This window comes from Limulus polyphemus, unplaced genomic scaffold (assembly GCF_000517525.1).
Source record: "Limulus polyphemus unplaced genomic scaffold, Limulus_polyphemus-2.1.2 Scaffold425, whole genome shotgun sequence".
NCBI lineage: Eukaryota > Metazoa > Arthropoda > Merostomata > Xiphosura > Limulidae > Limulus > Limulus polyphemus.
Window position 1 is genome coordinate 184,305 of NW_013666035.1, and position 6,899 is coordinate 191,203.

Here is a 6,899-nt window from a genome sequence, read left to right on the forward strand (position 1 = left end):
AATAGTGGGATTGACCGTCACATTACAACGCTCCCACGGCTGAAAGGGCGAGCATGTTTGGTGTGACTGGGATTCGAACCCGCAGATTGCGAGTCGAGCGCCGTAACCACCTGGCCATGCCGGGCCAGCTTAGTACGGTAAAGAGTTCGATGTTATTACGCTTCCGCAACTAAAAGGCTAGAGCGTACTCAGCTGCATATCGCGGATCGAGCTTTTTATCTTCTGATCCGCAGCACGGCGTGCTAAGGATTAGGCTACGTCTGTTCTTTTTTTTTTAATCCAGACTATAGATTTCACTGATATATGTTTCAATAATATTAATTCAACTATCCAAACTTCGTTAACGAAAATCGATATTTTCACATTATACAAAATGTATAACAGTTAATATATTTTTGAGAGATGATTTATTGAACTTTGGAATAATAAATATAGGGATTCTTAGTAAATGTTTGATCTGTGCTCTAAGAATTCTTGGTAGTTGTGTAATTTGTGCTCTAAGAATGCTTAGTAGATGTGTAATTTGTGCGCTAAGGATTCTTAGTAGATGTGTAATTTGTGCGCTAAGGATTCTTAGTAGATGTGTAATTTGTGCGCTAAGGATTCTTAGTAGATGTGTAAGATGTGCTATAAGGATTCCTAGTAGATGTGTAATCTGTGCTATAAGGATTCCTAGTAGATGTGTAAGATGTGCTATGAGGATTCCTAGTAGATGTGTAATCTGTGCTCTAAGGATTCTTAGTAGATGTGTAATCTGTGCTATAAGGATTCTTTGTAGATGTGTAATCTGTGCTATAAGGATTCCTAGTAGATGTGTAATCTGTGCTATAAGGATTCATAGTAGATGTGTAATCTGTGCTATAAGGATTGTTAGTAGATGTCTTACCTAGTGTGAATTATCTTCTTGAAGCTCACTGATTTCAATTCAAGGAATAAATTAAAATGATGCACACCTTTTGCTACTCACAATGTCAAACGGTTTAATTGCCCTCATTGGTAAGGTTGTTGCCGCACAACAAGTTATGACGTTAATTCTGAACTTCTGAAACTATGCGACGGAAAACTATCATGCACGAAGTACATTTCTAACTGATTTCGCTTCTTTAATTAGAACTGATAAATTCAGTTGCTTAAAGATAAAAGCTTCAAATGCTGTCGATAAGTATAGCTATTCCTCTCTTTTACTGCAATTTAACCTTGACATTTAGATAGATGATAACCAAACATCAAAATTAGAAACAAATTTCAGTCAGCAACTGATGTATCACGTAAAACGTATTTATCTTTGAAAATACAGGCCCATTAGTAACATGTTTCAGATAGATTAAATTAATTAACATATCACACAGTTACTGTGCTTTTAACTTATACCTTGAAAATACAAATAACATTTACAAAGAATATATATATATGCATATTTCAATAAGGATGGTTCAAGATAAGTTCTTGAAACCTTACGTTCCTTCCAACTTGTGTATTCTAATTCAATTTTTATATATATAGTTATTGAGACTAGATTGTTTCAACACACCGTTTCGGTTATGTTTTGTTTTTCGGTTATTTTTTATTGTTGAAAGAACGTGTTGGTGCCTCTCTTTTGCACACATTGAAGTTATGGTATCGGTTTTACTGAAAACAAAATTTTAAGGTTCTTGAACACGAAGTTTTAAATTTAAAAGTTTAAGTAAACTTAATCATATTTTGTTTTAACGATTATATCAGATGCTTAAACGTCGAAAACGAATAATATTCACAAAGTCTGCAAACAAAAGATTAAGAATGTCTCACAATTGATAATATTCCATGAGAGGACACAACTTGATGAAGAAAACACACTTTACCCTGACAGAAGCTGAAACGACAACCTAATATGATAATGAAAACACACTTCACCCTGACAGAAACTAAAAAATGCTAAAGGCCATGACCAAAACACAGATAATCAAAGCAAATATACTGTAATACTGTTCCGATGTCTGCGAAAGAGAACTCGGTTAGTGTATATAGACATAAATTTAAAAAAATAATAATGAAACAAACTTGAAGCAGCTTCTCTTTAAACTGTAATTACTGTTTTGTTTGTGCTGATTTTGTCTTTATCTATGCAATAAGATATAAAGAATAAGCTTCATTATATTTTAATTTGTTTTATGCCAAGTTTTGTATTTTTTTTAAGTCCAATAAACTAATTTTTGGTATTGATTTTACATATAAACTGTACAGCACTCCCAAACAATTTTCAACAAAAGACTAACGATCATTAGACCTCAAGTTAAGGGTATGCAGAAAAAAAAGAAGTTTTCCAAAACTGGTGTACTTAGCTAGTTTTTACTCGGTCAGTTACTTTAGCATAGAATATGTATAATACAAAATACTTGCTTTATGTTAAATGTATTTCAGCTACACAAAGGACAATCTGCGCATATTAGTTTCTAATTCTGAACTGGTAGACTAGAGGTAAGACAACCAATTGACAACACCGCCAACTCTTGGGTTACTCTTTTCTAATCAAATAGCGGGATTTAACCGTCATTCTTATGGCGTTCTACAGCCCCAAAATGCGGATCGCGTTTTTGCGGCAAAAGGTGGCGAACCATGAACCTATGGTGTATTCACAGTCGGGGCAGGCTAACTACAAGGCCACGTTTTCTCCGAAAACATGTCTACGTTTTAACTTTCGGAATGTTTAGATTTATTAAAGTTTAGAAATTAGATATGTATTTGCATGTAACACGATTTATACATTTAATGTACTAGGATGTAACTGTGTATATTTCTTTACATTTTTTAAATGTATCAGTTTAGGACGGGTGTTAACATGGTTGTTGAAAACAAAGTGGAAAGCATCATTGTTACTTTAATTTTGACATGCTGAACACTACTGAATTAGAAACTTATATGTAGTTAGGAGAAAATCATATAGTATTTTATAAACCAAAGAGAAACTCAAATTTTAGGTGTACCTATTTTGTTGTGTAAAAGTTGTAGATCCAAAATGTTATACAAATTTAAATCTAGTGTGAATTCAATTTATCAAAGTTCTACACTTTCAGGGAAATACTTCAAAAATAAAAAAATATAAACTCTCGTTTTCCTTATCTCCAAGAGCATTTATTTATGTTGTTGTATTTCAAAACATATTACAGGTTCAACACTTAATATGTTATGTTTTTTCAAAAATGGCATTTATTCACACTTTTCTTTTTTCAGACTATCAACTACATTATCGTATTTTTGGCATCCACAAGCTTCAGCATAATAAAAACAGAGTTTCTGGCATTTACAGCCCAGTGTTCCACAATCTTTTGTGCACTAACATGTGATGATCTCCAAACAACTATCTATAAAAAATGGGCTTTATTTGGTATGTTTGTGAGGATAATAAAGTATCTAGTTTACACACTTAGCTATGATTTCTACTACATATCTGCCTGTATTACTGGATCTCTTTGGATCATATTTAAACCGAGTGTTCAGTTTACACCACTGTAAACTGATATCATTCACTTGCCGAGATTACTGTAATAGTGTACGTATAAAGTCGTGTTCAGCCTAATTACACTACTCTGATATGATCACTGAACCTCGTCATTGGCTACCAATTGTACATTGTGTAACCATGGGGACAGCTACTAACTACAAGTTGGTTCTTACAGTAGTCTAACGTACTGCAACTTTCAACGCTTAGAAACAGCTACTGTTTTATTATTTTCAATCTACAATTGAATAGTTGATTGTCTGCAACAGCACATGTTCCTATCAAAGTACCGGCTGAAACACCTACTTCATGAAGTTCACATGCACCTTGTTGAGTCATAATTCACATATTAACATAACTTAGGTGATGAATTTATGAAATAATTAAGTTAAGCTTGTTTTAAGTGACGCATTAGGTGTATTAATAAGATTTGTGGGTATTATATCACCATTTAACGTCTACAATAAATGTATCTAGTAAATTACAGGTTTACAGGTATTTAGAGGAGAAAATAAACTTAGCAACCTAAATTTTCAGATTCATCATATTTTTTCTGGTCCCCTTTTCTGATTCCTGTACCAGGTATTAGGCAGAAAGTAAATATTAGGCTCAGTCTGTTTTATGATTTGTCACATGGCACTGAGACAAATACAAAAACAAGACCTTGTTTTGGAAAATCAACCGCAAGAAATCCTTAATGTTACACAGAAAAGTATTTAAGAAGTGTGACTATGATTTCCCTCTCAGTATGATGACTTGCCAAGGTTGGATATCACTTTGGTTATGTTATGTCCGTGAAGATAAAAATCACATTCATTAGTATTGTGCTAAACATCATTTTGTTAATATTTCATTTTCGCTTCATCAAGTCCAGCCTTGTGGTGGACGACATGTGTCCCCGCTCAGGGCGACTACCCCAAGGGACGCCAAAACTGACATTGAAATTAACAGTTTTTATTAGAAGCAGAGGCGCCAAATATAATGTTCGTATAGACCACCATTTTGTCTAGGGCCGGCTCTGCGTTCCATTTCGTCAGGTCGTGGCACTCGGTACCGAACTAATTGGAGTGAAATAGCAAAAATAGCGGTATTTACTTCGTTGTAATGATGCAAAAAATAGTAGCAGTTAGTCGTCAGCGAGTCGTGAAATTAAACACGAAAAATTGTGAGAAAAGTTAAGAGATTGCAGACCAGTATAAACCACTGATTCAAACTGGGATGTGGCTATAGATGTTGATTAGGGTTCTGATCCCCTGAAAACCGTTTTTGCTGAATATGTAACTCATCTGAACAATACACGTATCAGTTCCAACCACTCCATGTCTACATCTAACTGGTTATAAGATTGTACGTTTTGCTAAAACACTTGAAATGTGAACAAGTAAAAAACTGCTTTAAACTTGAGTGGTTTCTAGTTTGTTTTGTACAGCAGGTATGCAAAGTTAATTAATGTGTATGTTTAATTAGTCAAAGCTGTTTCAAAGTACATGGTCACCAGATGTTGATCGAAGTACACAGATTGAGTGTTCTGGGATTGGAAAACTTGGGGTTGATAAATTAAACAATCCAAATTATATCTTATCTTGAGTAACCTAGTTTACTTGTTTAATATGATTTGAGGTAAATCTCTTAAGAAGTCTGGTATTATCAAACACAAATGATAAGAACAAAGAAAATACGAGCAATATATTATATCCATCATAATAATCCTAAAAGGAAAATTATTATCTTAAAATTTCCTTAACTAAATGCATATACAAGCACAGACGATAGCATTTTACAAAAGTATATATATATATATTTGTTTTTAATTTTTGGAACTCATGAACCTTGGCCAATTAGTTCAGGATATTTTCAAAAGTAAATCAATTAAAATTGGATGCTCAAAGTAAACGTGTTAAAACAAGTTACCTAAAACAAGGAGTTTACCTGAATTGATGCTATTAAGTAACAGTGGTTGAATACTATAGTGGTATTTCTACCACTTGACTTGGTGGATTCCCTTGACCGTAGTTTCGGATCCGATAGGCCTGTTATAACTAGTTCATATGTGCTCTTCGGAATTCTTTTGTGATTTTGCGCATCAAACATAACGTGCAAAGCATGTACGTCCTATCAAGACAAACATATTTAAATGAACGAGTGGCTGGATAGTTGACGACCTTCGCTCTGTTATCTGAGACGTCCCATAGGTGGCAGAGATATAAACACCTAAATCTTTATTTACGTACTGAGCCCAAGTAGCTCTTTACAGCAGCAAGAAAAAGACAGCCTGGGTTTTCTCTTGTTCCATGATTGGTTCTTCCATAACTTTAGTACTATGAGTTAACCCTCATTCTTTGCTGTAACTCTTCACATTCCGACAGTTTCACTTTCAATTTTAGTTTTGAGTGCATTATTTTTTTGTTGTTGTGAACTCACTTCCGGGTTTAGTTCCGGCGAATCAACACCTGTACTAGTAGAAGTTGACGATGTAGACATCTTTATTTTATTTTCAAACAGTAAACGAGACTCCGCATTGCACATGAAAAAGGAACCAAAGCTTTGAAAAATTACAGCAACCACGATTAAGAAATCCGATTTTTCAGACACTGTTAATGATAATATTAAACTAAACTTTTGTCTAGAAAGGTGGGCCTGATCAAAAACCGCTCTTAAAAAGTCATACCATGGCATCCAAACTACTACGAAAAATAAATAGCAGCTCATTAAGCCTTCCGAATTATTAGCCATCACTTAAATTTGTTTTGGTAATATTAAACTTAATGTTCGAAATTTTCTATCGGATAAAATTTAACGGGAACCGTTTTAGAAGGAAAGAAAAAAAGAAAAAAATATCCTTTGAAATAAAGAACCAAATCAGATCAGTTTAACCGTTTACTTGTTAGAAGGAACAACAAAATTGAAGATAATTTGGATATATAAACACTACTATCTTCAATCAAATCAGATCAGTTTAACCGTTTACTTGTTAGAAGGAACAACAAAATTGAAGATAATTTGGATATATAAACACTACTATCTTCAATCAAATCAGAACAGTACAATTCAGAAATCCTTTTAAAGTCAAAATCAAAACAAATGTTAGTATAAAAATAAAGAACAAAACGTATGTGTTTCTAGTTTCACACCCAAATATTTTATCTCTTACCAAAAACAAAATATCTTCCACACTTTAAGAAATAGAGTTCTTGACTAAAGGAAAATTTCTCATAGCAATCCCTGTTTCAACGGATGTATAAATGTAGTAGAAATTTGGAGGGGGTCTAGACTTTAAATAGATAATTATGGTATCTCATTTGGATCAGTTTGACCCATCCTTGGGAATAACTTAGCGCTCTTTTATCCGAAAAATATAAGAAGAATTCGTCTGGTGTAGATGATTGTACATCCTCTTTTATGCTCCTTATACCTAACTCCT

At 33.6% G+C, this 6,899-nt stretch overlaps 1 protein-coding gene across 1 annotated transcript in view; it reads right to left on the bottom strand.

The window, feature by feature from the left end:
* The window catches only part of LOC106458176, a 65,962-nt gene extending 60,433 nt beyond the window's left edge, over positions 1-5,529 (bottom strand). Inside the window, exon 1 of the mRNA XM_022384313.1 lies at positions 5,408-5,529. The gene's annotated coding sequence lies outside the window, so the exon portion shown is untranslated. The remainder of the gene's footprint in view (positions 1-5,407) is intronic.
* Between the last annotated feature and the right edge of the window lie 1,370 nt (positions 5,530-6,899).